Source organism: Rutidosis leptorrhynchoides, chromosome 6 (genome assembly GCF_046630445.1).
Source record: "Rutidosis leptorrhynchoides isolate AG116_Rl617_1_P2 chromosome 6, CSIRO_AGI_Rlap_v1, whole genome shotgun sequence".
Taxonomy (NCBI): Eukaryota; Viridiplantae; Streptophyta; class Magnoliopsida; order Asterales; family Asteraceae; genus Rutidosis; species Rutidosis leptorrhynchoides.
Window position 1 is genome coordinate 131,735,325 of NC_092338.1, and position 11,794 is coordinate 131,747,118.

Consider the following 11,794-nt stretch of genomic DNA (forward strand, 5'->3'; position numbering starts at 1 on the left):
AATAATTATTATTATAAAAATATCAATATTTATAATTACTAAGATGACATTATGATAAAACGATAATTCTAATTATGATAACTTTAATATTTATGATAATTTTTAATATTATCTTTAAAATAATAATTCTATTTAAAATAATAATAATAATGATATTTTATAGTAACAATGACATTTCTATTAAAATGATAATTTTTGTTAAAATGATAGTTTTAATACTAACGATACTTTTAATAATAATAGTAATGATAAAAATAATAAGAACGATAATTTTATCTAAATCAATATCTTATAATATTTTAATTTCATCATGATACTCTTACTCATTATTTCCTAATTGTTTCGTTTAATAGCTTTTAATCGTCTTTTATATCGTGTTCATAATAATGATAATAATAGTAATCAAAATAATTAGGTGTTACAAATATTTGTTTTAATTACACTAATATTAATAATGATAGTTACTATAACATTATTAACGATAATACTAATAATTATCTTAATGATAATATAGTAATAATAATAATAACAATAACAATAACCATTTTTAAATAATGATATATATATTAATAATGATAATAATAATAATAATACTAATATTAATAATAATAATAATAATAATAATTGGATAATAATAATAATAATACTAATTATAACTTTAACGATAATAACGATAGTAATAATAAAACAAATAACAATTTTTAATGATAAATCCCTTTTATTGATAAAGATAATAATAATGATAATAATAAGATAAAACTAGAACGACGATAAAAACGACGATAATAATAATCATTTTTAATAAAAATATCGAAAATTCAATTGATTATAACTTCTAATCCGTTCATCGAAACCATTCGATATCTAAAGGAAAAGTTCTTAATTTTTTGCTAGCTTTCCAAGGACATGCATATCTTATACCTTATCTCAACCGCAAGTGTAACTAATTCAAGATTCAACCTAACTTATCTAAGGGCAATATCAAAAGTACAAGCATGCATAATCCTAAATACTCGAGCACTAGTCAGGGATACAATATTAGTATGTAAAAGTTAAATTATGAGTACTCACGTATCAATATTGAGATTCAATATTGCAGGAAAGGTACGTAGACGCAACGGAAATGATAAACACTATATTGACCTCACGAGCATACCCATGAACCATACTCAATCACCTCCATAGCTATAACCCATAATTTCCTTAATCCTATCCTACTCGAAAAACAATTTTGAAATCACTCGGACAGCACTCCGTCGTAATATTTTATGTATACTAATCATATCTTGAAATAATACGGAGTACATATATATATGTAAATCGATTGAGAGAGTTTAGACAAAAATATTTTCAAGTTTCTATGAAATAATGAAACCTATTGAATTCTATTTATAATAGATTTTTGAATTATTAAAGTGAATTATTAAAGTATGAATTATTAAAGTGAATTATTAAAGTATGAATTATTAAAGTGAATTATTAAAGTATGAATTATTAAAGTGAATTATTAAAGTTAAAGTAAAGTAAAAATAAAGTAAAGGTAAAGTTTAATTATAGTAAAAGTATAAAACTATGTACGTATAATACGCGTATAAATATATATAATATTAATTTAAATCGTTATATATATTTAATAAAATAAAATATAAATATCGTTATCTTTATCATACTAGTTAAGTAATGAGTTGTCAAAAGTGGTTCTCGATTAATAATCCCCCCGACTTATATCCACATTGAGATACTCAGCAATTAATGTAATAAATATACCACCTCCTATTATACTGTGTAGTCTCATCCCCCTAACCATAGCTGATAAATAATAACCCACACAATACGGTATACTTACAGCGCTTTGTGGGTCTCGAATACACATGTGGTAAAACAAATCCTGTTCATTTACCTTTTCCTTATTCTTACCTCGTTGTGTAATCTAATTGGCTAAAAACCTATGAATTACTCTTAATTCAGCTCTATCTATATCCAAATAAGAGTAATTTCCCCCTTTAAATCAGTGATGGCTAGTCATTTGACTCCATACACCATGCGTATCAAAATTTTCATCAATTTTCCTACCGTTCAATATCAACCCTCTACAATCGGCAGATGCTAACTCCTCGGGCGTATATATACGTAAGGCCTGAGCCATGTCTAGTAGAGACATGTGGCGCATCGAACCTCCTAACAAAAATCTAATAAAAGATCGATCGGTTAAACTAGCTACCCGATCATTTATTTTTATACTACACAACAATTCTTCGCACCATACTTTATATACAGGTCTACGCATGTTGAATAATCGTACCCAATCGTTAAAAGTAGAATTACCATACCTCAGTGTAAGTAATTCCCTAATTGGCCCGGCCAATTCTACAGCTTCTAACGGTTCCCATTCTATTACCCTAGGTACTTCAACAGCTTTAGAATGAAGAGTATGCAAGCCCCTTTGGTATTTTGGATAATCTATCCAAAGTCTGTCAAATCTCAAGTTCGGGTGTAAATCTTCCAAGTGCATATCTGAAAATGTCATAACTGGATGAGGTATATCTTGTTTGTAGTAGTTATCCACCTCCTGTTGTTCCGCATTCTTAGCAGGAGCATTGCGAGCTTGGGATGAAGATTCACCCCTTTCAGTCTGCAAAACACATCAAACACAATTTTTGTGCATCCAAATATGCATTATTGTCAGCAAAATTATCAATCAAAATAATTACAATTACATGTCCAATTTATATCAAACTTATGCTCATTTTCATATTTTTATCAAATCTACACTTTTTCAAATAAGCATATACGAAAATGTTCACCAAGTTCATAAGCATTCAACTCAAATAACATGTCAAAATAATCATTACTAGCAATTAAACAAGTTTCAAATGACATTATCTCTCAAAAATCAAGTTCATGAATTTTAGACTTGAAAAAGTCCACTTTAATTCTCAAAATCATGCTTAGGCTCAAAGTTTGGATCATTTAACTACCTAAACATGTTACACTACTTAATTTAGCAACAATTCATGACAAAAATCGGCCATAACCTGTTTATATCAAAAATCCCCAAATTTTCCCAAGAACACAAACCCTAGATTACTCAAAATTTGAAGTTTAAGGCTTCTAATCATGTTAAATAGCATCAATCTAGGTTATACAAGCATAATACACAAACAATTTAAGTATAATTACACTAAAAAGCATTAAAATCGAATTGGGGAAAAAATTGCTCAAGAACACTAATTTTCGGATTAAATGGTGTTTAGGTGTAGAAATTTACCGTTTTTCTTGAGGAATTCCTTGATAGCATCCTTCTCAACATGATTTTAGTAAAAGATTTGATGATTTTTGGTGAAAAAATTCGATTTTGGGAGTAATTTTTCGGTATTTTTCGCAGTTTATGTGGGTGTTGTGTGTGGACTGAGCTGATTCCAGCGTTTTTATTTTTTTCTGTAATTTCTGAACTCCGCGAGTCGCGGTGCTTTTTTTTTAAATCTTAACTTATAAAACATATATAAAATAAATTTAAAATTTTGTTTTCCTTTGTTTTAGGACGAGGTCGTTTCGGATCGATGTCCTAGTCCGTCCTTCGACAAAATTTTAAAATTTGTCTTTTTGTAGCGATTATTTTAAAAGCTAAGATTTTTGGCTTTTTTTAATATTTTTGTCATACTTTAATTCAATAAGTTTAAAAATAATGATAATAAAAGTTCTCGTCCCTCCCTCGGGTAAAGCAATTTCGGTTCAAAGACCTAGTCTTCAACTTACGAAGAATTTTAAAAATCATATTTTTAACTTAGCGAAATAAAGTAAATTTTTGTTTTTAAATTCACACCAAACTTAAATTTAAAATGCATAAAATTAAAAATTCACACCAAACTTAATTAAAAATTCATATTATAAATTCACACCAAACTTATATTTAATTTTGTTGTTATACATACAAACTTATATTAAAAATATTAAAATTTTTTAAATATTGACAAACTTAAATATATTGATCTTACAAAGTTTACAATATTAATTTAAGATTTATATATTAATCTTAAAAACATGGTAAAAATAAAATTAAAAATCTTTTTGGCTTTTATCCCACTTTAATCAATCAAATATTATCAAAAATACGCCCCTCTTTTCGGTAAAGTAATTTCGGTTCCATGACCTAATTTAACTCATGACGAATTTTTGAAATATTTTGGGTTGATTGATTAAAGATATTTATACCTTAAGAATAAACGTTAAATTTTGCAGTGATGTAATAAATTTTTGTATGATATCAATAATTTCGGTCGCCAAACCTAATTTTATTCAATACCAATTTAATACTTTATAGCGAACAAATTAGCGTTTATTATCAAAAGGTTAAAAATAAAAATAAAAATAAAAACTGTACAGACTTACCTTTGAGATAGGATTCTTAGTGATATGATCTATCACATTCATAAGATAGTCGGTTTAATTGATTTTCCATGGCTACATAGGCGTAACCTCGAGCATTCAGTGTTTTTTTTCTAAACATATGAACGGTCCGTCTCTGCATAAAGTAACAAATTCGGTGTTTGAATAGGTTTGATTATTTGAACATTTACCTCCATGTGACCATTTTCCGCATTTGTGACATCTTTCTAGGTGTCGTGCTCTTCTTTTCGCTGCGGATTTTGATTTTCCTTTACCAAATTGTAACTTATTATCTTTGCATCTGGATTCTTTTCTTACTCCGTCCAATCTTTCTCTGATTACTGATACTATTTCACTCGAAAGTGTGTTATTATTACGTTTAGTGATCAAAGCGTGTAGCATTAGACCATGGTTTAGTTCACAGGAAGTCTCCATTTCGTAAAAACATAAAAAAAAAAATCAGAATGGGGGGAGAAGACTAGTTCTTTAGGGTCTGCTAGGGAAAGACCATTCGAGTTCCATTTTCGAGAACTACACGAAAACAGACAATCTAACTCTAACAGAAATACATATTATCCTTTAAAGACTTGATTCTCCCCACACTTAGTTAGCTGTGGTATCGAAATTGTGATTAACTTCGTTGTCAATTTCCATCGGACTATCTATGTAGTGTTTAACTCTGTGACCATTAACCTTAAATTCAATCCCATTTGAATTTATCAATTCTACTGTTCCGTATGGGAAAACTCTTTTCACTATGAATGGTCCAGACCATCTTGATTTCAATTTTCTAGGAAATAGCTTGAATCGTGAATTGAAAAGAAGAACTCTGTCTCCTTCTTTGAATTCTTTTGAACTTCTGATTCTTTTATCATGCCATTTCTTCATTCTTTCTTTATAGATTAATGAATTTTCGTATGCTTCATGTCTTAATTCTTCTAATTCGTTTAGTTGACTTAACCGTAGACGTCCAGCTTCATGTAAATCAAGATTACATGTCTTCAAAGCCCAAAATGCTTTGTGTTCAATTTCTACTGGAAGATGACATGCTTTTCCATAAACGAGTCTAAAAGGTGTGGTTCCAATTGGAGTTTTGTAGGCTGTTCTAAAAGCCCAGAGTGCATCCTCCAATTTTATGGACCATTCCTGCGGATTTGATCCTACGGTTTTCTCTAGAATACGTTTTAAAGCTCGGTTGGTATTTTCAACTTGTCCACTTGTTTGTGGATGATATGCAGTGGAGATTTTATGAGTTACTCCATATCTTTTAAGAACTTTCTCAAGTTGATTATTACAGAAATGAGTTCCTCGATCACTTATTAAAGCTTTCGGTGTTCCAAACCTTGCAAAAAGACATTTTAAAAAGTTGACTACAACTCGTGCATCGTTAGTTGGGAGAGCTTGTGCTTCCGCCCATTTAGATACATAATCAATGGCTACGAGAATATAGAGATTATTATGAGATTTTGGAAATGGACCCATAAAGTCAATACCTCAAATGTCAAATACTTCACATACTTGAATGACATTTTGTGGCATTTCATCATGTTGACTTATTTTTCCGGCCCTTTGACAAGCATCACAGGATTTGCAAAGAAGGTGTGCGTCTTTGTAAATTGTAGGCCAATAGAATCCAGCATCATAAACTTTTCTTGCTGTTAGTTGAGGCCCATAATGCCCTCCTGTTGGTCCTGTGTGACAATGGTTTAAAATTTTACTAGCTTCATCTCTGAATACACATCGGCGTATTATTCCATCTGGACAACTTTTAAATAGGTGTGGATCTTCCCAGAAATAGTGTTTTATATCACTGAAGAATTTCTTTCGTTTTTGGTACGACAATCCTTTTTCAAGGAATCCACATACTAAGTTGTTTGCATAGTCTGCAAACCATGGAATTTCATTATAATCTATCTTCAATAGATATTCATCAGGAAAGTTGTCTTGTATGGCCGATTCATTTAGAACTTCTAATTCGGGATTTTCAAGACGAGAAAGATGATCATCGGTGAGATTTTCTGCTCCTCTTTTATCTAGGATTTCAATATCAAACTCTTGTAAGAGTAAGATCCAACGGATTAATCTTGGTTTAGCATCTTGTTTCGAAAATAAGTATCTAAGAGCAGAATGGTCGGTATAGACCACCGTTTTAGCTAGAACGAGATATGATCGAAATTTGTCAAAAGCAAAGACAATAGCAAGGAGTTCTTTTTCAGTAGTTGTGTAATTCGTTTGTGCTCCTTGTAACATCTTACTAGCATAATATATAGGTTGAAATCGTTTTTCAATCCTTTGTCCTAAAACGGCTCCCATTGCAAAATCACTTGCATCGCACATAAGTTCAAACGGTAGATTCCAATTTGGTGTTATCATGATCGGCGCATTAGTGAGTTTCTCTTTAAGAATATTAAAAGATTTGATGCATTCATCTGAAAAGATGAATGGAGCATCTTTTTCTAGGAGTTTATTCATAGGAGTGGCAATTTTAGAAAAATCTTTTATGAAACGTCGGTAAAAACCGGCATGCCCTAGAAAACTCCTAACTCCTCTAACATTGGTGGGATGTGGAAGTTTAGCAATTACATCTACTTTAGCTCTATCCACTTCAATTCCTTCCTTTGAAATTTTATGACCAAGAACGATGCCTTCTTTAACCATGAAATGACATTTCTCCCAATTAAGTACTAGATTTGATTGTTCGCATCTAATAAGCATTCGTTCTAGATTAACTAGACATGATTCAAAAGTATCACCAAAGACTGAAAAGTCATCCATGAAAACTTCCATGCATTCTTCTATCATGTCGTGAAAAATCGCCATCATGGACCTTTGAAAGGTTGCAGGGGCGTTACAAAGTCCAAATGGCATGCGTTTGTAAGCAAAAGTACCATAAAGGCACGTGAACGTGGTTTTCTCTTGATCTTCGGGTGCTATTGGAATTTGGAAATATCCGGAAAATCCATCAAGAAAACAATAATAACTATTTCCGGCTATTCTTTTCAACATTTGATCAATGAAAGGTAAGGGAAAGTGATCTTTTCTGGTGGCGTCATTTAATTTTCTATAATCAATACAAACACGCCATCCTGTTACAGTCCTAGTAGGAATAAGCTCATTTTTCTCATTTGTAATGACAGTCATGCCACCCTTCTTAGGCACGCATTGAACTGGGCTTACCCATGGACTATCAGAAATTGGATAAATTAAACCTGCATCTAGCAGTTTAATAATTTCTTTTTTTACTACATCTTGCATATTCGAATTTAGTCTTCGTTGGCGTTGCACATACGTTTTATGACCTTCTTCCATAAGGATTTTATGTGTGTAATACGAAGGACTTATTCCTTTAATATCATGAATCTTCCATGCAATGGCTGGTTTATGAGCTTTCAACACAGAAATGAGTTGTGATTTCTCATTTTTAGTAAGAGAAGACGATATTATTACAGGTAGTTCAGATTCACCATGTAAATAAGCGTATTCCAAATGGTTTTGAAGTGGCTTTAACTCTAATGTTGGAGGTTCTTCTATCGATGATTTATATCGATATCTGTCTTCTTCTTTTAGCATTTGAATTTCTTCTGTTGTTGGTTCATATCCATTAGCTATAAGTGTAGCTAACATTTCAGCTTCATCAATTGGTTCATTACCTTCTCCTAAAGAACATTCTCCTGTTCCTTGTAATTCTAGAAATTCTTCCAACAATTCTGCATGTGAATTGATAGTTTGAATATAATAACATGTATCATCTGCAGATTGCGGTTGTTGCATTGCTCTATCAACTGAAAAGGTAACACTCTCGTCCTCTATACTTAGGGTCAATTTCTTACCGAACACGTCTATCATTGCTTTAGCCGTGTTTAAGAATGGTCTTCCTAATATGAGAGGAACTTGAGAATCTTCTTCCATGTCCAGAACAAAAAAATCTACTGGAAATACTAAAGTACCAACTTTAACTAGCATGTTCTCCATTATCCCTCTAGATATTTTATTGATCGATCGGCTAGTTGTATGCTTATTCTTGTTGGTTTCAATTCTCCAAGGTCTAGTTTAGCGTATAATGAATATGGCATTAAATTTATACTAGCACCTAAGTCTGCCAATGCTTCTATTGAACTAAGACTACCAAGAAAACATGGAATTGTGAAACTTCCTGGATCAGATAGTTTTTCTGGTATCTTATTTAACAGCACTGCAGAACAATTAGCATTCATAGTAACAGCCGAGAGTTCTTCCATTTTTTTTCTATTCGATATTAGATCTTTCAAGAATTTAGCATATCTAGGCATTCCTGAAATCACATCAATGAAAGGAAGATTTACATTTATCTGTTTAAACATATCCAAGAATTTGGATTGCTCAGCTTCAAGTTTCTCTTTTTTCATCTTACTCGGGTAAGGAAGTGGTGGTTGGTATGGTTTAACATAAGGTTTAGCCTTAACTGTGTTATCTTCATTAACCTTTTCAACTACCGGTTCTTTTTCCTTATCTTGTTCAGGTTGTGGTTCTTGTAGAGTAGGAATAGCTTCATCAGAATTTTCAGGTATTTCAGGTGGTTTAAGTGTTGTATCACTTCTTGTGGTAATAGCTTTAGCTGTTTCATTCCGGGGGTTAGCATTTGTATCACTAGGTAGACTTCCTGGTTTTCTTTCACCTATTAACCTTGCTAGGTTACTTACTTCTTGTTCCAAGTTTTGAATAGAAGCTTGTTGATTTCTAAATGTTTGAACATTTTGTTCATTGGTTTGTTTTTGAGATGTGAAAAACTGCGTTTGAGTTTCAACTAGCTTCGTCATCATATCTTCTAAATTCGGCTTTTTATCATCGATTTGTGGTGGTTTGTTTTGAAAATTAGGTCTTTGCTGGTTGTAAGTATTGTTGGATACTTATTGATTGCTAGGACCTTGTTGGTTGTTGTATGGAACATTTCGGTTATAATTCTGGTTTTGATTGTAAATTGGTCTTGGCGGTTGATAATTATTCTGATAATTATTTCCAGGCCTTTGGTTTAGATATGAAACATTCTCTCTTTGTTCCATTGTTAGTTCAATACTGAGACAATCTTTTGTCAAATGTGGTCCTCCACACTGCTCACAACTAATTCGTATTGAGTGTATATCCTTAGTCATCTTTTCCATTCGTCTCTCGACAGCATCTATCTTTGCAGAAATGGAATCTAAGTCATGGCTAGAATCGGCTCTAGCTGCTTTAGATGATCTAACGATATCTTTTTCTTGGTGCCACTCATGTGAGTGGGAAGCAGTGTTATCGATAATTTTGTAAGCATCAGTTTCGGTTTTCTTCATAATAGAACCACCAGCTGCTATATCTATGTCTTTTCTTGTAGTGATGTCGCATCCTTGGTAGAATATTTGTACTATTTGACAAGTGTCTAAACCATGTTGCGGACATCCTCTTAATAATTTTCCAAATCTTGTCCACGCCTCATATAGAGTTTCATTTGGTTTCTGTGTAAACGTAACAATTTCTCCTTGAAGTCTTACGGCTTTAGATGCCGGAAAGAATTGTTTAAGAAATTTTTCAACTAAAACGTCCCATGTATCAATTGCCCCTTCAGGTAACGATTCTAACCAATCTTGGGCTTCTCCCTTTAAAGTCCAGGGAAATAACATGAGATATATCTGTTCATCCTCAACTTCTCTTATTTTAAATAGTGTGCAGATCCTATTAAAGGTACGAAGATGTTCGTTTGGATCTTCCTTCGACGCACCACTAAATTGGCATTGATTAGTCACCATATGTAGAATTTGTCCTTTGATTTCATAATCTGGCGTATTAATGTCAGGATGAGTAATTGCGTGACCTTGGCCAGTGCGTTTAGCTCTCATTCGGTTTTCCATACTTAAAGGTTCCAGATTCTCCATAATTGAATTTGTTGAATCGGAATCACTAGAGGATTCTGATTTAATGGTTCGTTCCTCAACAATCTCTGTTTGAATGATTGGTGGTTCCGGAGGAAAAATTAATGGTTCAGGATCTATGAATTGTCCCTGAATATTCTCCGAATTCTCAATTGTGAGGTCGGTTTCAAAAAAATGGATTATCGGAAATTTGATTGGAGTACTTGGTTGACTGGATGACGATTCTAAAGAAAAATCAACGGCGGTAATATTTGCTAAATGTCTTGATCTAGTTACAGGTGGTGAACGTACAAAAGGTGGTGAACGTCTTGCTCGGTGCATTCACTGAATATCCTATTAGTTTTTAAAAGGAAAGAAAAATTATATAAGTTATCCAATTAATAGACTTTTCTGATTTTGCCCACGTTTCGAATAGCCAAAAGATGCAGCAGAGGGGCAGGATTCGTTTGGTCTCAATATAATTGAGTACTGTTTAGCTCCAATAACCCGGTCCACGTACAAATCCAACTATTACTACGAACCCGAAAATTTTGATGTCTATCAATTTAACCACTTAAAATAAATTTTCGTAATTTTAAGAAATTTAGATAAGAAGTAGAATAAAAGTCTATGTCCTAAAACTAGAATGGCGAGAAATAAGAAAGAAAAAGAGCGCGTCGAAAAAGAAAAGGGTTGAAAAATAAAAGGCGTCAAAAAATAAGAAATAATAAAAAAAAAAAAATGACTTATAGAACTTAAAAACACTCGACTAACCCAACCTTATTACTATCACTAACTTAAAATTATAATCGCAAATTGAGATTACTAATTGGAGTGATAATTGATACATAGGTAAAAGGCGTCGAAAAATAAAAATAAGAAAGTAGCGCGTTGAAACTTAAAAAGGAACTAAAAACTAAAAATTGCGTCTAAAACTATTAAAGCTTACAAGTAAAAATATATCCCAAATGGCAATATCTTAAAAAGGTATTAAAACTTAAAAAGATGTCACAAAATTCTAAAGCACCTAAATCTTAGTCTAAAGAAAAAGCACTTAAGAATTTTACGGCAAAGCCTAAAAATCTAGTAGTAAAAATAACTATGGCAAAAACTATGTCTTAAAACTAAATACTAGCGAAAAACACAAATATTACACTAAAACAATTAAAAAGGGACAAAATATAAAAATATACTAAAAGTTGTAAAAAGTACAATTTTTAAAAAATATTATTTTTATATTATTTATTTTATAAAACTATTAATTTTTATATATTAATAAAACTAAATAAACTTAATATTACAAATTAAATAAATAAAACTAAATTAATTAATATTAATTAACTAAACAAACCCTAATTAGGGTGTTAATAATAAAAATTAAAATATACTCCGTAAATAATGCGATATTAGGGTTCTGTGTGGCCCGTGTCAGACGGCTCCGCGAGTCGCGTTTGGTCCGGTTAAATAACTCCGCGAGTCGCGGAGGGTTCAGGCTCGGACGAGATGCAGATCAAAATTCAACAGGCCAGTTTTATTTATATTTTATT